Source organism: Schistocerca cancellata, chromosome 9 (genome assembly GCF_023864275.1).
Source record: "Schistocerca cancellata isolate TAMUIC-IGC-003103 chromosome 9, iqSchCanc2.1, whole genome shotgun sequence".
NCBI lineage: Eukaryota > Metazoa > Arthropoda > Insecta > Orthoptera > Acrididae > Schistocerca > Schistocerca cancellata.
The window spans coordinates 60,905,827-60,927,678 of NC_064634.1; the positions used below are offsets into that span (position 1 = coordinate 60,905,827).

A 21,852-nucleotide genomic window follows, 5' to 3' on the forward strand; every position below is an offset into this window, starting at 1 on the left:
ACAGGGACAGACTATGGGAAGAAATGAAGAAGATAGATATAGAAGATGGTTACATTAATGTAATAAAGACAATGTACCGAGGACACAATTGTAGAATTAGAACACCATTGGGGAACTCTGAATGCTTCGAAATAAGGCAAGAACTTAAACAAGGAAGTATTATATCTCCTGCACTTTCTAGTGTTGTGATGGAGGGAATGAACAGGGCAGTTAAAGATATAGTAAAAGAAAAAGACAAAAAGATGATTTTTGCAGGTGATATGGTAATACGGGGTGATAAAGAGGTAGATGTACAGTTACAGCTTGATGCGTGGAAGGAAGTAATGAAAAGGTATTGATTAAAAATATATAAAGATAAGAGTGAAGTAATGGTATTTGGAAGAGAGAAAGGGATCAACGGAAATATTACCTTGAATGGAGAACCCCTCAAAGTGGTAGAAAGTTTCACTTATTTAGGGAGTGAAATATCTAGGGATGGCAGAATAACTAATGAAACTAATAGGAGGTTACAGAAGGGAGGCAATTTCTACCAAACAATAAAACACCTGATTTGGAATAAGGAAGTTTCAGAAAAAGCAAAACTCCTTATGTATAAGAATTATTACTTCCCTATTGTCACCTATGGTGGAGAAACATGGACAATGACAGAAAGGGACTGGAGCAGACTGCAAGCAGGGGAAATGAAATTTCTCAGAGCAGTCAAGGGACAAACAAGAATGGACAGAGTAAGGAATGTAGAGATTAGAAACGACCTTAAACATGAAAGTTTGAGAGAAGAAATTGAAAAAAAGAGATTAAGATGGTATGGGCATGTTAAAAGGATGCATTGGCAGAGACTCCCCAAAATTATGGAAAAACTAAAGATGGATGGGAAAAGACCTAGAGGGCGCCCAAGAACATGGTGGATATCAATGACCTTTCATCAGTAACATTACAAGATGCCAAGTTTGTTTTGTTTGCCGATGATACAAACATTGCAATAAATAGCAAATCAAGTGTAGTCTTAGAAAGATCAGCCAATAAAATATTTGTAAACATTAATCACTGGTTCCTAGCCAATTCTTTGTCACTAAACTTTGAAAAAACATACTACATGCAGTTCAGAACTTGTAAGGGGTGGCCCAAGAGTATATGTCTAACATACGATGACAAGAAGATAGAAGAAGTGGACAGTGTTAAATTCTTGGGATTACAGCTTGATAATAAATTCAACTGGGAGGAGCACACCACAGAACTGCTGAAGCGTCTTAACAAATTTCTGTTTGCAATGCGAATTTTGTCAGACATAGGGGATATAAAAATGAAAAAGCTGGCATACTATGCTTACTTTCATTCCATAATGTCATATGGGATTATTTTTTGGGGTAATTCATCAAGCCAAGCTAAAGTTTTCTGGGCACAAAAACGTGCAGTGAGAATTGTATGTGGTGTGAACTCAAGAACATCCTGCAAAAGCCTGTTTAGGGAACTAGGGATACTAACTACAGCTTCCCAATATATTTATTCCTTAATGAAATTTGTCATTAAAAATATATCACTTTTTCAAACCAACAGCTCAATTCATGGAATCAATACTAGAAATAAGAATAATCTTCACAAGGATTTAAAGTCACTTAGTCTTGTACAAAAAGGTGTGCATTATTCAGGATCACACATTTTCAATAACTTGCCAGCAGCCATAAAAAGCTTAACAACCAATGAAATTCAGTTTAAGAGAAGCCTAAAGGATTTATTGCTGGCCAACTCCTTTTACTCCATTGATGAATTTCTTAGTAAAACCAACTGATTTGTATATAAATACAACATAACTTCTGCACAATTTCAGTGCAGTAATGTGTTCACTGAAAATGTGTGTGTGTGTGTGTGTGTGTGTGTGTGTGTGTGTGTGTAAGTATACTCTAACTTCTGCACCATTTCAGTGCAGTAATGTGTTCATTGTAAATAAGTATTACAGTAGTTGTATTACATGTTTATTACCTTATAAATAAATAAAAACTTTTTTATTTTAAATTCAGTGCATTAGTATTTGTAAAATGACTCTTAGTGTTCATTAAAAAATGACGATCATTCCACTTGGGACCTGTGGAATGGTACATTAGCTTACTTGTTTTAGTTGTAAATATTTGTCATGTATTGTTGTTTTCCTGACATGTTCCACATCCTGGAGGACCTCCTCACTACGGATCAATTGGAATGAAAGTAAATCTAATCTAATCTAAAAGTGAGAATATCTGTAGAAAGGAAAGGTGTGACCTGGCAGCAAGTGGAGGAAGAAAAGTGGTGGGAGGACCGAGCCAAATGGAGAGGACTCGTCAGCACCCAGACCCGGCAGTAGCTGGAGCGGGATTCGGATATAGATAGAGAGATAGATAGAAGAATACAAGGAAAAATAATTCCATATAACCTGTGGGCCTGTATCTGTGTTGCTAGCAGAAAACTGGAAATCCCCAGATGTCAAAGAAACAATGTAAGAAGTACTGTGTTTGCTACTCATGCTATAACCCATCAGAGTATTTGGTCTCAGGGATGTAAATTCAGGTAAATTAAAAAGGGTTAACTTTTCCTGTGTATAGACAGCTGATGATGTGCTCTGAAGTCAGTAACATTACATAAACGAAAGTTATGAAGTAATAGCTGAAACAGCTGTAGCTGACTGAAGTTAAAGAATGATCAATGTTTTTTTTTTTCAAAGTAGCCACTTTTCTTCTAATATAGATGTAAAACACAACAAACTATTAGAAAATGCCATAATTAGTAGCAAGTAGATTAGCACTAGTCATTTGTTAATTGCGGATTCTACAGAAATACTACAGAGTGGGTCCTTTTGCTGCTAATGTATAAGTTGACTCTTTTCATATCCCTGAAAGCTCTGCTTCAAAGGGGTTTTATGAAACAACGTGTAAATTAATCCATTAGTTTTCACGTAGTTTGATCACTTTCCATATAAAAAGCATTAAATATTTTTATTTAATTTGATTTGTTTGTTGTGAAGCTGAGCAAAGGAATATCAACAGAGAAAATAGTAAATCATGTTTTTATGAAAGTTACTAAATGGTTTGCCATAAGAATGACTTCTAACTGTGGGTCTATAGATGTCAGTAAGGTAACACATTTTGCAGGTTTCCATTCATTGATGTCTTGCGGGATAATATTCTGTGGTAACTCCTCGCTTAGGCAAAAGGTATTCATTGCATCAAAGAAAGTAATTAAAATTATGTGTGGAGTTTACATACATACAGCTTGCAGATATCTCTTAAATAGCTGGGAATACTAACCACAGCCTCACAATACATCTGTTACAATCAATCCACCTGATGTTAAGAGCAACAGAGGTATTCACAACACTAAAAGGAAAACTCATCTGTATTACTCTCTAATGATTCTAGCTTGGGCACAGAAAGGGGTGAAATATGCAGCTACAAATGTCTTTGACAATTTACCCATGGGAATAAAATGTCTGACAGACAGCAGCCGTGATTTCTTCCATTGCAATTGCAACAATGAATCCATTAGTTTCTCACACAATTTGTACACTTGCAAAATGGAAACCATTCATTCCATGTTGTACTATTGAATATGTTCCTTTAATTTTATTTTGAGAGCACTGGAGAAAACTGAAGCACTAAGTTTCATAACTGCACAAGCCCCATTTAGTAAGTACTGAGGTAATTTAAGTAAAAACTTAATAACTTTTCAAAATTGGTGCCTAGTACTTTAATTTTTTCTGTAGAAACTGTTTCCTATTATAAATTAAACACAATTGACTAAACTTAATGATAGTATGTACTTTTTGGTACAATAAATTAATGAACTTGGTGGACTTGCACTGTTATGAAATGCAACTATACAACGTTTAGGTTCCAGTGATACAAGTAGTGGATTAAGTGGATTCTTGGTACATACAACAAGTAAACAACACAATAAAACCAAAAGACTACAATCTGACAATACTTTTTGATGAATAAAGAACAACAGGTTGGGCATCAGTCACACCTTACAGTAAAACATATCCACATTTTAATCTGAGGCCCAGACTTTGCTTCCTGACTCTTCAACATTAACACTTTGAATCTGCCCATATTTGTTCATAAGATTTTGAAAGTAAGGACAAAGTTCAGGGTGAACAGGAGAGATATATTTACTAATATATTTCTCTTTATTATACTTTGATTGGCTCATTGATTTTTTAAAAAAACATTCTTGAAGTCCTTTTTCATACACTATTCTACATCAACAATGTTAATATTCTTGGAGGAGTTCATCTTCACCATAATCCTTTCATCTGCAATGTAAACAACGTCCTGTTTTTGTTTCTTGTGTTCAATTTGTGCAAGGATCTATCACATGCCATGTACGAGGGTAATCGCAAAAGTAAGATCTCCTATTTTTTTATAAGTACATAGACCTGTTTATTTCTACAGTGGTTTACATCAGTTTACAGGTTGAACATTTAGCTATTTTTTGACATAATCACCATTTCTGTCGATGCATTTTTGTAGACGCTGTTGCAGTTTTTGTGTGCCCATGTTATACCAGCTCGCCGCCATGCTGTTCAGAAAGTCCGAGCAAAATCACTTTCCGGCCAAATTTTCTTTTAACCTAGGGAACAGGTGATAGTCACTGGGCACCAAGTCAGGACTAAAGGGTGGGTGGGTGATTATGTTCCACTGAAACTGTTGCAGGAGAGCAACGGTTTGCCAAGCGATGTGTGGGCGAGTGTTGTTATGGAGAATGTGTACACCCTTGCTCAACATTCCTCTTCTCCAGTTCTGAATTGCCCATTTGAATTTTTTCAGAATCTCACAGTACCTGTCAGCATTAATTGTGGTCCCAGTGGGCATAAAGTCGACCAACAATACCCCTTTCAAATCCCAAAAAACAGTTGTCATGACTTGACCGGCAGACTGTGTTTGTTTGAATTTCCACGGCTTTGGCGAAGAAGGAAGCCGCCACTGGTGTGATTGTTGCTTGGTCTCAGGTGTAAAGTGGTATGCCCAGGTTTCGTCACCCATGACAATTGAGTCCAGAAAGTTGTCCTATTTGGCTGCAAGGTGGTGAAGAAATGCTCGGGAAGTATCAACTCATTTCCGCATGTGGTCCTCAGTCATCATGCGTGGCACCCATCTTGCGCACACCTCTGGTAGTTCAGTGTTTCTGTTAAAATTCTGTGAGCAGTGTTTTGGGAAACCTCAGGAATCAACGTGCAGAGATCATCCAGGGTGATCCGCCGATCTTCATGCATGCTTTGCTCAATCTTCAACACTGTCTCCTCAGAAATTGATGGTCTCCCACTCCTTTGTTTGTCATGAATTTCGGTCCGACCAGCTGCAAACTCTCTATACCACTTACAAACATTTCTGACGTCCATGCACAACTCACCATACACTTCCGTCAATTGGTGATGGATTTCAATCGGTGCAGTGCCTTTTGTGTTCAAAAACTGAATAACTTCACACAATTCGCACTTGGCAATAACATCAAATGGGAGCTCCATTCTCAACAGTTGCCAAGCCAAGACTGAGTGCCTCAGCACGACGTGCACGTGGTTACACAAAGCGCATGAAGCACTCTTCATAACAGTGTGACCAAGTGCCACACAAACAGAGTTCTGAACTTATAAAAAAATAGGAGACCTTACTTTTGGGATTACCCTCATAAGAATGTGCTCTTGTTGGGTACATGTGACGTATGTAGTTCAATATACCCTTTTGTGTCAAATGACTGAAATATTTCACAACAGTGTTATTTCTCTGTTGTGCCACACATACATCTGTAAACACGTAGTCTTTTGTTATTGATGTCAGTGAAGTTCATAATGAAGTGGTCCAAGAAGGAGATAACTGCATTGGGTCCTTTCTTTCTAACTAACTCTGTGTATGGAAACAGTGTAGTGGTTCCATCAGAAAAGCAATGTATTCCACAAGTGAAGAGCCATGACTGCCTTGCATTGGGTCCTTTCTTTCCAACTAACTCTGTGTATGGAAACAGTGTAGTGGTTCCATCAGAAAAGCAATGTATTCCACAAGTGAAGAGCCATGACTGCCTTTCATAGAACATCGCCGTAATAGAGATGGGAGGATAAGGAATATCCTACATAAAATCAAAGACTATAGCTTCTGACATGTAATGTTCATTCCATCTTTCTCTTTAAACATTTCACATTCCTTCATTGCATTATAAAAGTACTTAGCTTTGGCTTTATATACTTGAAGTTCAGTTTTTAATTTTTGTCTCACTGCTGATACTTTCTCTGAATTTCCAAATGAAGTTTTTCACACACAGGATATACATCAACTTTTGGTCTCCAAATAAATGATTACAATTTTCTTCATAAACTTTTAAAAAATGTTCATACTTCAGTTTTGTTATCACATTTACATTGTTCACTTTTAAAGCTGACAGGCTTCTGACTCATACATTTGAAGGTATATCAGCCAGATCTTTTTACACAGACAGTTCAAATTTCTCTTAGTTTTCCCATAATAAGCAACTCTGTAGAGTAAAATATTTAATACAATTCAACATTTGAATGTTCAGTTCAGCAGGTAAGCATCTCACTTCCCATTGACCACAGCATCTATCATATTGGGATGATGTTCCTTGCAGAAGTAAGTCAGTAATCCACCATCCTCTTCTGTTACAATGCATGTAAAGAGAGGAAAGCACAGTGGATATACAATGTAGTGAATGTAACACTCTGTAAAACTATCACAGACATAAAATATAACACTACTTACTTGGTAATGAAACACAGTGGAATGAATCTTTGTTGCTTTGACTTTTCTGTTTCAGCACCTTTGTGGAACTGATGCAGAAATCAAACCAGCTAGGTATGTATCCTGCAGATCTGTTGTAGACATAGCATAGGATTTCTGAAATATATCTGGTTTAAAGGCTTCAGAGAATGTTGCCATACGTGTACATCTGCAACTGAAAATAAGAGAAAATTTACAACAAGCTGTGTAATATTTATCTCATACTAAACAGAATTCCAGCCCAACAATCACGATTTACATTTCTGTGTCGGGAATGGAACCCAGAATTACATGCAGTCTCATGCTGTACTGCTCTTTGGCATTTCCTTATTTACAGTGTTCATTACTCGTTCACCATAGGTAATATTCTTCTTCTGTATATTTGCCTCCCATTCATTTGGCCATGATTTCTTTCATGGCACTGTGACATCGCTGGCTGAATCTTCCATTATCACTTACAATAAACAACTTTCACTGCTTCAGGCATCTGATCAGCTGCCAGTAAAAAAAGATGACTTCTTAGTTTTGGCTCCCACTATAATATCCAAGGTCTTTGCCTCCCACCACCAAACAACTGCTGTGCATAGCTCCACTCTCGTGCTATTAAGATACTCTGATACGCAGTAGTTTTGTATGTCTGGGTGACTTCTGTAACAACACAAGTCCTGCACTTGTGTAGTTTTGTAACTAACTAACACCATAATATAGGCTAAATATTTTAAACTTTTGTTGATTTGATCATTAGTAGTTAGTGTCAAAACATGGACTTGTGCAGTTACGATACTCGGGGTTCTTTTCTTCCATTGCAGTTGCAACACTACTTAGAATATTCCAATAAACCTCCAAGCTGACATGGAGCTCTGCTAAATTCAGTTCCAGATGGACTGAGTGGTGGCTGCAGCACCATTGTTGAACATGTACTCACTCCACAAATGGTGCAGTATAATTCAGCAGAACAGGGAGGCATCATAGCTCATTTCAAACTTTCATATCTTTCTAAAATTCCCTACTATCACACCATTTTGAACAAAGCATATTAACATGTTACCAAATAGATATTTCACAATATATTTGTTAATCTCTTAAAAAGACCTCTAAAGTTGGCTTCTGCCATGTGTAGTTTGATGATCATACGTCTCACCATAAATAAATGATGTGGTTATAATAGAAGGAAACATTCCACGAAGGAAAAATATACCTAAAAACAAAGATGGTGTGACTTACCAAATGAAAGTGCTGGCAGGTCGACAGACACACAAACTAACACAGACATACACACAAAATTCAAGCTTTCGCAACAAACTGTTGCCTCATCAGGAAAGAGGGAATGAGAGGGAAAGACGAAAGGATGTGGGTTTTAAGGGAGAGAGTAAGGAGTCATTCCAGTCCCGGGAGCGGAAAGACTTACCTCAGGGGGAAAAAAGGACGGGTATACACTCGCGCACACACACACATATCCATCCACACATATACAGACACAAGCAGACATATTTAAACCGTCTTTAAGACAGTTTAAATATGTCTGCTTGTGTCTGTATATGTGTGGATGGATATGTGTGTGTGTGCGAGTGTATACCCGTCCTTTTTTCCCCCTGAGGTAAGTCTTTCCGCTCCCGGGACTGGAATGACTCCTTACCCTCTCCCTTAAAACCCACATCCTTTCGTCTTTCCCTCTCATTCCCTCTTTCCTGATGAGGCAACAGTTTGTTGCGAAAGCTTGAATTTTGTGTGTATGTCTGTGTTAGTTTGTGTGTCTGTCGACCTGCCAGCACTTTCATTTGGTAAGTCACATCATCTTTGTTTTTAGGTATATTTCACCATAAATAAATTAAGATAAATCCAACCTGTCCCTATCTTTGGACAAAAATTACATCTTCATGTTGTTGAGGCCTGGGATGGGTGGCCACTGGAGTCAGTGTTTACTCATCAGGATTTTAACTAATCTTAAAAGCTACTGCACACACAGCATCGTGGCCACACCCTCTTGGCCTGTGCTGACAGCAGCGAGTGTGGCGGTGCTGATGCAACAGGCAGCCAGCGGCCTGCTGGTGGCTGGGCCATAATTCTGATGTGTGACATCCCCACCAACACTTGCACTTTTTTGCTGCAACTCTGCAGCTCAGGGCAGGAGTGCCAGCAGATGCAGAAGCTCAAAGCCCGTCAAGATTCTTGCAGAGGAAGACACACCCACTGATGGGGTTCACTATTGCAAGTGGTGGTGTACAGCATCAGTTTACCTGTGTGAGAGCTGGTTGTGGAATGGCTGCACCGGTCAGAACACAAACAGCTGCCGTCCAGGCACAAACATAATTCACCAGCTGGAAGGTACCAACTGTGCAGGAGGGACTTAGAACAAGTACTAGCCTCATCATTGGTGGTGCCCAAGTCCCTTAGTGGCTGCTTACTGGAACACGTCACACCACTGCCTGGAATAGTCCTCCCCTCATATATGGTGCTACCAGACTGAAGTGCATTTGGCAGAAAAATGTGTGTAATTTTACAGGTTCCTTGCCTGCTTGTTGTGCTGAGGCACCACTACCAACCACATACACCAAAACAAGGCAGTGGCCAGAAAGTGTAGCAGCTGGCATGCCATTGCTGAGGTCACCCAACCTTTCTGCTGTGTCATCTGTCCCCCAGCCGCAATGTGGAAACAGGCTGATTGTATTGCTGCATCTGATGTAACAGTGTTTCGGTCAACTCTTTGCTCGCTAGCTTCCATTGACCCTTTAGTAACAGTCATGGCAGTGCTGCTAGTCCATAGTACTAAAAAATAGTGGCAGCACTGCAATGTGGATGGTTTTGTAGCCTAATATGACATAGTCTCCCAGATAGTTCCCGCATTCTTCCTATGCTGACATCAAATTTAACTTGTGTGTTAAACAGTTTGCTGAATTCCCTTGCATGCTATTACCCCACTGCTCAGGAAACAATGTGTGTTCTTTTTCATACCATTATCTTGTGGTCATGGTGTTTACCTTGCGGATCAACATTCACTACTTATTTCAATCACATGTGCCTTTTGGATTTAGGTCTGCAGTGCACATGTCTTCATTGAGTGTATTTCTGCACTATTTCTTTGATGTTCCTCAGGGTCTTGTTTCTCGACATTCAGTTGGCATACAGACTTTATCATTGTGCCCTCTACTGCTCTCTTTACACTTCCTTATGCCAGAAACTGCAACCCCTCCCAGTTCATTCTGGCCTGCTAATAGTTTTATTTCAGTCACTCAACGTCAATCCTGTTATCTGACACAATGTGGTTAGGAGATTAAGTACCGGAAAGTATGAATAACTGAAAGAACATGGTTTGCTAAATGGAAAAGAAGTCTTACTCCTCCACCAAGGGACCAGGATAATGTCCCATAAAACATGACGTTCTTTTATTGTGCTGAAAGAATTCTAAGCTGCCAGTGGTGGGAAACTGCACGAGATGATGATGTTGGGTGTTTCTAAATAGGAAACCACGTCCCAAGGCTCATCACATCCATACAACAGGAACAAGCAAGTAAAATGACATATTCTACTCTATCTGCTGCAGGAAAGAGTGATAGAAATGTTTTTTGTTTACTAATTACCCCATTTTTTTACAAACTAACTAGTGTAATACTAATGTTCATTGCTCCTATTGTAACCCTGATGGTACAATAATTACCGTATTTACTCGAATCTAAGCCGCACTCGAATCTAAGCTGCACTCGAATCTAAGCCGCACCTGAAAAATGAGACTCGAAATCAAGAAAAAAAAAATTCCCGAATCTAAGCCGCACCTGAAATTTGAGACTCAAAATTCTAGGGAGAGAAAAGTTTTAGGCTGCACCTCCAAATCGAAACAAAGTTGGTCCATTGTAATATGTGACACGATTTAGGTCGAATGAATGACGATACAGCTACAGTAGTTTGGTTCGAGTCGTAAGCTTAGCAGTTAAGCTTTACCAGGCGCCCGCATCTCGTGGTCGTGCGGTAGCGTTCTCGCTTCCCACGCCCGGGTTCGATTCCCGGCGGGGTCAGGAATTTTCTCTGCCTCGTGATGGCTGGGTGTTGTGTGCTGTCCTTAGGTTAGTTAGGTTTAAGTAGTTCTAAGTTCTAGAGGACTGATGACCATAGCTGTTAAGTCCCATAGTGCTCAGAGCCATTTGAACCTTTACCAGGTAGCCATTGCTATGCGTCAGGCCCATATTTATACGGGTACCCTTCCTTTTTCACGTGCTTTGTCTGTTTTGAATCGATTGCTGATTTTTCTTTGCTCTGATAAGTGCTGTTCTCTTTGTTATAGGTGTTAACGTCACTCTAAGCTGAAAATGCGTTGTTGTACTGTGTCGTGCATTGTTTGTCGCATTCTGATAATGTGTGTTTATGACCTGTCGCCGATCGCGGCATGGCTTGCTTTTGTGCGCGCTACCGCCGCTTACGATAAAAGAAAAGAGAGGAATTGTCTCATTAGCGAAACGGTGGCAAGAGACTGCTATTTGTTGTTACTTACACTGCTGCTTTCTTTCATAATGATCAACAAGAACCAAATAATAGACTGCGTATGATAGATGTTCTGAACGAGAGTTTAGCTAAAATTTTTCGCCGTTTGAAAATCTTTGCAGACGCCTCTTTTGTACATTACATTCTGCACAGAAATTAGAGTCATCTTAGATTTAAAAATCTAGTCAATTGCCGTGCTTCATTTCTGACTGTATCACTATTAGGCATAAGAATAATACGAATATAAACATGACATGATATGTATATTCTTCCGCGTTTGCTGTTGTCTCACACTAGTTTCGAACTTTATTAGTCAGACAGGATTTAAATGAGATAGTAGCAAACACAAAAGAATACATGGCAAAATGTTTATATTCGTCTTATTCTTATGGTGAAGAGAATACTGCATGTGATTCTCAATTCATAAAAGTCCCTATTAGCAACCATCTCTTCTCACAGATAGGAAAAAATTCAGAACGTAGAGTTGGCCATATTGACAAACATCCCAAACTGCAAACATCTTGCCAGTCGGATTTTCATAGTACATTGAAATGCCACTACATTCGAAGATGAACAATACGGAATTTGTATTTACTTCATTGGATAATGTATGAAAATGCAGTGGTCAAAACTCGGGGCGGAGAAAAAATCTCATCTTCCACCTTTTTTTAATTTATTTACTGACTCAGAGGTTTTGGCGCCAGTATTTATCTTTGTGGCTGCAAAGCGTGCCTGTGTAGCGCTACATATATTCGACGGCAGAAGTTAGTTGTGGCGGCACCTACCACAATTTTTCAGAACTTGCGCTTATTTTGCACTCGATTCTAAGCCGCAGGCGGTTTTTTGGATTACAAAAACCGGAAAAAAAGTGCGGCTTAGATTCGAGTAAATACGGTAACCAAAAATTTTCATGAATTCTTGCCGTATGTGAGCTGAAAATATGCTTCTTCAAGGTCAAACTTGGAGAAACATTGACTATATGTGAGAAACTCTTCAGCACAAGCCAATATGTTCAGGCTCGTTCAAACGTATCTTCAGGATGTCAGCAGATCACTATGTGAAAACTACAACACATATCAGTGAATCATAGAGGCATATCTCTCCAAAATTTTAACTCGCATTACACATGCTCAGTATAGTCACAATTCGTGATGTTAGTATGTGCTTTCAATTCTTTGAAGTCGCTGCTGCTGCAGCGAGGTAAGGCACAAAGATATCAGCCCACTTTGGAAATCTGTTAGTTGTTTGCCTGTCTACAGGCACAAACTAATTTGATGCAATACTAAAGAGTGAATGCTTTGTCTACATGTTCTGATACACTGGTGTACTCTGCAACTACACCATAGTGTGTGTTAGTGATCTAAACATTAAGGACTGCTCTATCCACTAATACATGTCATTTTACTGTACATCTTGTAGTTTCCCTTCAGTCATCCTCTGAAATCCCAGAAATACTAAGAATAACTCTGTATGTGTTAACAGTAGCACTTTGACTGTTGCCTTGCAATTTCTGCATACGCAGAACGAGCCATTCTGTTTGTGGATTGTGACAAATGGGGCAGCACACTGACTACATGTAATACACTGCAGAGTGCCGATTGACTCTCTGCAATGGGATTTTACTAACACTATACAGTGTAGGATGAGTGGAATATACTATGCTTAGGAGACATCAGAATGAAGAGCAACTTTTTATAACAGCCTAAATCCTGTTCAATCGTAGAAGGGATTACCACACAGATGAATACCACCCACACTGAATATTTGATAGAAAAGTGGAGGAAATTGACATAATCAAGATCAGAACTGTTCAGCACATCATTATGATCAAGACCACTAACTTAAGACAGAATGAGTTTTGTACACCTCTCTGTAAGTGGATAGTGAAACAGCAGCTGATGAATATATGTAAAGTAACGAATATCACTGTCAGCTCCATGTTGGTATTTATTATTTATTTAATTGTGACCGGTTCCAGCGTGGTCTGCTTCACAGTCATCAGGTCCCTCTATTGCAGATGCTGGTCATAAAACCAACAGTAACCAACACCACAAAATATTTGAAAATATCAGTCAGTGTCCACAAACAAGCTCAGGTGTGGTGTATGTAGCGCAACCCATTGGTTTTGATTAGCATTGGTTTTATCATCATTATTTTCCATAGAGGGAGCTGAAGTGGACCACCAAAACCAGTTTCAATTAGATAAATAACGAGTTCAGACACACAGCCGCTGGTATTATTCACTGCTTCACATTCTGACAGAATGTGACAGACTACCACACGGTTGAGGTATGTCACACACTTGGGATGATTACATTACTGTCACCTGTCCAAACCATATTGGTTTTTCGAAGAAGAGTGGAGCTAAAGTATGTGCAGGTCTCTACAGATACAAACATTTTTATGTGTCCAATGTTGAGCTGAAAAGGGCCTAGACAACCAGTGAGAGTGAAATGAAGTGACATAGTGTAGGTCAGTCACAGCTTGGCTCCCACTGATGAGTCTCATGGGTGGCTTCCATCTGCAATGGTGTTGGTGGTGAAATGGGCCGAAGACTGCTGCCATGATTTATGGATGCAAGGCTGAGTCCTAATGATGAAAGGTAGAACTTACACCCACTGGTGAGGTAAGCTGCTCAAGCATTCTGCTGGAAGCAAGCCACATACGACAGGCAAACTGTCAGGCAGGTCTCCAGGTGATGACTCCAGGCAAACTGAACCAGCTTGAAGGACTGTGTAATGATGAGCTTATTATCAGGGGAGGTTATTATAATTCACAAGAGTCAGCCTGAATTAGCTAATCTGGCATGTTGTGCACCAAGAAACTCCTTATGAGAGAGACAATATTAAGTTGAACTCAACCAGAATGAATGTAGACAATTGAGCAGCACTTTCTAGGGCTTTGCAGCTTGGTGGCTCACTGTAAATGTGACTGGGAAGATTACTTTGCACCCTAGAAGAACCACGACCACTCTGAGACAATATGCACTCGGTGATCATACCAGTGATGCCATGCAGAGTGAAGTTGATTTGATTGATTTCTTTATTAACCCATGTAACAATTTACATTGTGTGGATTTTGAGTGATCAGGTTTTGCAGTTGCTGGAAGCCTTGAGGACCATGCCACGCTAACTAGTAGTCACAGTGACACTCCATAATGTGTCCTGCATCAAGCTTGTAATGAATCATCACCATTTCCTTCTCCAACAACACTGATCGCTTTAAGTTGCCGTTGTTCGTTAACTTCACCTGCTGTGCCAGTTTGCCTTATTGCATTTTAAAACTAACCATGAACAGAAAATCAAGATTTGAAACAAAACAAAAAAATTTAGTTCACTGACTAACCACTGTGAAGAACAATGCGGAGGGTACTTCACAGGGCACACTCATTAGGGTTTCTTCAAGTTCCTGTTCATGTAGAACATGAGAAGAATGACTTTAAATGCCTGTGTGTTGTGTAATTAATCCAATCTTTGCATTGCAGTTGTGGCACCCTTACTTGAAAGGGTAGCGATTTTTCCAGAAAAGAAATTCATTGGGTATTTTATGTTACCTGGAAAAATTAGGGAATTCTGTGTTTTAATATAGCATTGTAATTTTTATTGAGCTTTATAAGTCACAAATTTTAAAATATTTAATATTTCAAAATGTGTTAATTGTTGTTGTTGTTGTGGTCTTCAGTCCTGAGACTGGTTTGATGCAGCTCTCCATGCTATTCTATCCTGTGCAAGCTTCTTCATCTCCCAGTACCTACTGCAACCTACATCCTTCTGAATCTGCTTAGTGTATTCATCTCTTGGTCTCCCTCTACGATTTTTACCCTCCACGCTGCCCTCCAATACTAAATTGGTGATCCCTCAATGTCTCAGAACATGTCCTACCAATCGATCCCTTCTTCTGGTCAAGTTGTGCCACAAACTTCTCTTCTCCCCAATCCTATTCAATACTTCCTCATTAGTTATGTGATCTACCCATCTAATCTTCAGCATTCTTCTGTAGCACCACATTTCGAAAGCTTCTATTCTCTTCTTGTCCAAACTATTTATCGTCCGTGTTTCACTTCCATACATGGCTACACTCCATACAAATACTTTCAGAAATGACTTCCTGACACTTAAATCTATGCTCGACGTTAACAAATTTCTCTTCTTCAGAAACGCTTTCCTTGCCATTGCCAGTCTACATTTTATATACTCTCTACTTCGACCATCATCAGTTATTTTGCTCCCCAAATAGCAAAACTCCTTTACTACTTTAAGTGTCTCATTTCCTAATCTAATACCCTCAACATCACCCGACTTAATTCGACTACATTCCATTATCCTCGTTTTGCTTTTGTTGATGTTCATCTTATATCCTCCCTTCAAGACACCATCCATTCCGTTCAACTGCTCTTCCAAGTCCTTTGCTGTCTCTGACAGAATTACAGTGTCATCGGCGAACCTCAAAGTTTTTATTTCTTCTCCATGGATTTTAATACCTACTCCAAATTTTTCTTTTGTTTCCTTAATGTGTTAATTATATGAATATTATTCCATATAAATTATTGATGTTTGAAAACCACAGTTGAACTACTGCTTATTGGCTAGTATAGCTCAGCCATGAGGAAAGAAAACTTGTTATTGTAATGTGAGATCTCTCTCTCTTCCACCCCCTGTTAATTTGTCAGGAGCTTCATATGACATCATCAACCTGCAGTTCTCAAATTTTTTGTGTGTGTGTGTGTGTGTGAGAGAGAGAGAGAGAGAGAGAGAGAGAGAGAGAGAGAGAAAGCTAGTATCTGTCCTTTTTTGTGAGTATTCAGTGTTCCCTGCTAGTCCTATTATTTGGTATGAGTCCCAAAAGTGTGAACAATTTCTAGGTTAGAGCACACAAGGGTTTTGTAAGCAGTCTCCTTTGCAGACTGACTGCATCTCCAAATATTCTACCCATAAACTGAAATATGCTATCTGCTTAACCGTCCGCCCCAGTAGCTGAGTGGTCAGCGTGACGGATTGCCGTCCTCCGGGCCCGGGTTCGATTCCCGGCTGGGTCGGAGATTTTCTCCGCTCAGGGACTGGGTGTTGTGTTGTGTTCATCATCATTTCATCCCCATCCGGCGTGCAGGTCGCCCAATGTGGCGCCGAATGTAATAAGACCTGCGCCAAGGCGGCCGGACCTGCCCCGCGAGGGGCCTCCCGGCCAGTGACGCCAAACGCTCATTTCCATTTCCATCTGCTTAACCTACAATATTGAGCCTAGATGATCAACCTATGTCATATTGTTGCATGCAGATATGTGTATGAGTTGATTCATTCTAATTATGATTCACTGATATTTTACTCATAAGATACTACATTGCAGCATTTTGTGAAGTATACAGTTTTACATTTCTGAATATTTAAAGCAATATGCCAGCCTGTTTGCATCTTTAAAATCATGCCACAGTCTGAATGAATATTTCTTCAGCTTTTCTCGCATAGCACTTCATTTATAGACAGTTGCAACTCCTCCATAGGGAGTTGAGCTTACTATTAATATTGTCCACCACAAACAGCAAGGTTCCCAGCGCACTTCCCTGGGGCACTCCTGCAGTTATATTTTCACATTTCTACTTGTTGGTGTAGAAAAGGCATGCTGTTTGAGATACTGTACCATCTTACACTTGAGCTCAGATTCTATGACAGAGGGCTTAGTGATATACAACCATAGTGCTTTGATCACTTCTGCCTCCTCCTTCTAAACACCCGTGACGTATGTTTTCTTCCAAACCCAAAGCATAGTTTTTTGTTCAAGGAATATGTGGTGTATTATTGTTAGAGGGGAGAACTAACTCAGTTGCAAAATCTGACATGCATTCTATAGAGGTCCTGGAGCCTTGTTCAGTTTTAGCAATTTCTATGTCTACATCCAGTGTGAAGTGCAGGGCAGAGAGAATTGCACATTGTTCCAGCTATTAGGGCTTCTTCCTATCTATTCACAAATGGAGCACAGGAAGAATGTTTAAATGCCATTGTGTACATAGTAATTAATCTAATCTTTTCCTCACAACCTATGGGAGCCATGCATATGGTGCTGTAGTATATTCCTAGAGTCATTATTTAAAGCAATCAGTCAGTGTCACTGATACTATTATCTATATCACTCATCTTTACAGTAGTGTGAAAATTAATGTTGGGGAGTACTCCACTAACTTACTTTGTAATGGAACATTTAAAAATGGAGTTTGCATTTTTACTGTTGCCTTACTACATTCTGTTTCAGTTCCTGTTTCACAGATTGTCAGTACAGGTGGCCAGAATTGCTTTTAGTATTGTGAGAGAACTTTTGATAAGATTCTGCTACACTAGTCACTGATAATGGCTTCACACATTGCCATTTTGACAGTCAAACATGTTTCATTCATTATCTCCCTATCTAAGCTTTGTTTTACAAGTCTGTTGTGCAGTAGTTGCTGTTGCCTTAGACATTCTTGTACAGAGACCTTATGCCTGAACTGTTCTACAAGGTTCATATTTATCAAGCACTTCATCAATTAATCTTTGAAACATAAGCTGTAGTTTCTTTCGACTATTATTCAGGAAAAATTCCATGGGGTGTATCACTGGCAGTTAATAACTCTTACATGACACTGAGCCCTGTGAGGTCACACTAGACGAATATGTTGCAGCATTTAAAATGTTGGATTTCCAGTTGGTAAATGGTGGCTTTCTGTCGCTTATCAGTTCATTAGGCTTCTTGTACTTCATAGAGCCATTCAGTGAGATCTGCTCAGTACGGCTTTGGGCTCAGATGGTGGAAATCAAGCTACGTGTGAAACGCTGCACTTGGCTGATAGACAAGGAACACTGTTAACATTGAGGTTTGAAGTCAACTCATCCATGGGCAACATGTTTAAATTAGGATATTAATCGTGGGAAACACACAAGAACAGAACATTAGAATCATGGGGAATTTGCACTCTTGTCAAGTCTGGTTACGCTGTGCGCCGCCAGCGTTGTGTTTTACATTTCCCTGTTGCCATGCGATGTGCCATTGCTTGTTTATACGTAACATCAACTGTTCCAGTGGTTAGTACGGCCGTTGTAAGCACCGGGTTACTAGGTAGAGTTAATCACAGACGACTTGGCTCATGCAATGGCAGAGTACACAAATGCAGAGATGGCAGACGCGCACTTGATGTATGAATTAGTTGACGGCACTGGCACTTGCGCTCAGCATTTGTACCGGGAGAGATTTCTAGGACAAAGGTGCCCTGACAGGAATACTTTTGAAGCCATTTATTGTCAGCTTAGGGTACATGGGGCATTTGAGCCTGATACTTGTAGACGAGGGGGGAGAGACCTCAAAGGACGAGGACACCCAGGACACCGCAACGGGAGGCGACAATTTTTCATGCAGAATGAGATTTTCACTCTGCAGCAAAGTGTGTGCTGATATGAAACTTCCTGGCAGATTAAAACTGTGTGCCAAACCGAGACTCGAACTCGGGGCCTTTGCCTTTCGAAGGCAAGCCCTTGCAAGCACTTGCCTGCAAAAGGCGAATGTCCCGAGTTCGAGTCTCGGTCCGGCACACAGTTTTAATCTGCCAGGAAGTTTCATATCAGCGCACACTCCGCTGCAGAGTGAAAATCTCATTCTGGAAACATCCCCCAGGCTGTAGCTAAGCCATGTCTCCGCAAAATCCTTTCTTTCAGGAGTGCTAGTTCTGCATGGTTTGCAGGAGAGCTTCTGTAAAGTTTGGAAAGTAGGAGACGAGGTATGGCAGAAGTAAAGCTGTGAGGACGGGGCGTGGGTCGTTCTTGGGTAGCTCAGATGGTAGAGCACTTGCCCGCGAAAGGCAAAGGTCCCGAGTTTGAGTCTCGCTCCTGCACACAGTTTTAATCTGCCAGGAAGTTTAATTTTTCATGCAGTTGAGGACGACCGTAGTGTCAGTACAAGACATGAACCTGCAACACTGAATGTTGACCACATGACTGGCGAGTGTGCCACGAGGACGAGCTGCATCCATCCCATTCGCAGTGTATGCAGGCACCACCAGCAATTGATTTTCTTGCACGGGCAGTACTCTTCTGCAAATGGTTTATTCAACAAAATGTCAACCCTAATTCTAGTGCAACGGTGCTGTTCACAAATGAGGCGTCATTTCAACGATATCAGATTGTAAATATTCGCTATCGGCGTGTATGGGCAGACGTCAGTCCTCACACAACTATTGAAGTAAGTCATCAACAAAGACTTTTTGTCAATGCTTGGGCAGGTATTGTTAGTGATTTGTTCGGTAGGGCCACACTATCTTTCACACGGGCTCAACGAACAAAGATATCATAATTTCTTAGAAAATATTCTACCTGATCTCTTAGCAAATGCCTTTAGTTGTGCGACAAAATACGTACTTGATGCACGTTGAAGCATGTTATTGACTGTCGGGCTCTAAATAACAGATTCGGAGATGGATGGATAGGTAGAGATGGACCAATTGCCTGGCCTCCACGCCCACCGGACCTAAACCTACTGGACTTTTTATTTTTTTGAAAGCTGGTATCTATGGAACCACAGTAGAAGACGTTCAGAGTCTCGGTGTCCGTGTTATGAAAGGCTGCAAAACCATACGCAATACCCCAGGGATGCATCAGCACATCCCAGAATCACTATGACAGAGGACTGATTCGTATATCAGTGCCTACGGAGGGCATACTGAAGACCCCTTGTGAGGAATTGCATGTGGTACGCTGGAACGTTCTGTTCGTGTGTGTTTCCCGTGATTAATGGAAATAAAGCATTTCCGGACCAATATTAATATAATTTCTTCGTCTTCGTGTGAGGAATGTTTCCTGCAATTTGTTCCATCCTTTGTTGTTACATCCTATATGCAATTTACACTAGTGTAATCTTTGAATGTGTTGCCCCTTTAACATTACCTTCTTGTTAATGCCTTGACCCCCACCCCTCCTGTATCTGGAGTACAGAGTTTTTATTCACTGCTGAATTCTCATACAGTTCTTGAATTAATTTCGTGGTTCCGCAATACCTCTCGTTTATCCCGTTGTGGCTGGTCGCAGTAATATAATACTAGGGCATTTACCATCTTATCTTCAGAAAATGTAATACCAGACATTCGACAATGGAGCACTGACTCCATTTCTAGTTCGCCCTGCCTTGCACAACAATGAGCACGCTACTGAACCGCGTATCAGAACAAAGTGGAAAAAGTGTCGCTCTTATGTGTCCTGCCCACTTCCTTTATTGCCATCTTCAGAATATTGATAAGTTAGCTACGAGGCTTTTCCCGAGTGTTGGGGTATCAAATTCGCGTCACAATCTTCTTAACGTAATCAACAATAGCTACACAGCGCTTCCTCGAACATTGTTTGGTTACATAGAACCGCACGTGCGGTACCGCTGTGCTCTGCTATGCCTTGCAACTTTTGCTCTGCATTATCACTTTCGAGGTAGACTACTAAAAGGCTTTTTTTTAAATAACACTATTCTCATTTATTTCCTACTTCAGACTTTTCACATACAGTGCGGTATCATTTTAACATTATTGGTATATGAATAAAAATATCTTTTCAACTGTTTTACTGCTTTATTTCCTAACTTATTGATCGTTTGGATAAAGTCAAGTTTAGATTGTCAACTTCAAAAAATGTGTCATATCCGTAATCATCTTAATAATACAAAACGGTCAACTTTGAAGATAAACATGAAATATGTTTATCTTTAGCGTATTAAAGTAACCTACCTACCGCGTAACAAATATAAATATTTAGTGGACTACCATCGAGTCTCTTAAAATTACCTACAAAATTTAGTTCTTCTGGCATGACTTGCAGAAAAACTGCCCAACTAATTAACATAAGAACTGGTAATTTTGGAGCCTTACAAGGCTTATCTTCACGAGAAGATAATTAGAGATGTCAAAAAATGTGGAACGCTTCACGATTTTGCGTGTCATCCTTGCGCAGGGGCCATGCTAATCTTCTCTGTATCGTTCCAATTTTAGTATATGTACTGCCGAAGCAAGTACATAGGGGTAGTGCAAGGATTTTGTATATATACCACGGAGGAACGATTCAAATTACATTCTACTCGCTGTGTAAATTTTGTTCCATTAAACTTCTTTTATACTGATGATTAGCTTTGAAATATTGTGTGGTTTCAAGGGACGTACTTTTTGGTGTCTATTTTACCGGTCATTAAGCCTATACATAAACACTGTTTAAAACTACAAGCTAAATTTCTTTTTGTACTGCCCTTACTCACAGGCTATGTCTCGCTTCTGCTGCCATCTCGTGACGGACGCGTGAACTACAGCCGGTACACAGGCAGGGCATGCCAAATTGCGTGCGCACGCAGTCTGCCGTACCGTCATTAGGATTGCGGGAAGCGATAACGCAAGGATTTGTTGAGATCATCTACTTTCCGAATATTATGAACGGGACTTAAAAAATGATCTCTTCGGGTTACCTTTGAAAAGGTAATTAAAGGGTGATTTTTTGCCATCACAAAAAGCTCCAAATTGACACGGAGGTGCCTCCGAAGTTGCAAGTACCAGCGAGGACCACGTACACTTGGCAGACATTTATCCTCTTTAGAAAAACGTTTTAATGTATTATCGCCTTTTGAATTATTCGCGCATTGA

At 40.0% G+C, this 21,852-nt stretch overlaps 1 non-coding gene across 1 annotated transcript; it reads right to left on the reverse strand.

The window, feature by feature from the left end:
* Positions 1-21,130: 21,130 nt before the first annotated feature.
* On the reverse strand, positions 21,131-21,237 carry LOC126102805 (U6 spliceosomal RNA). The gene has a single exon (XR_007523071.1). It is a non-coding gene; the product is annotated as a U6 spliceosomal RNA (small nuclear RNA).
* Positions 21,238-21,852: the final 615 nt, after the last annotated feature.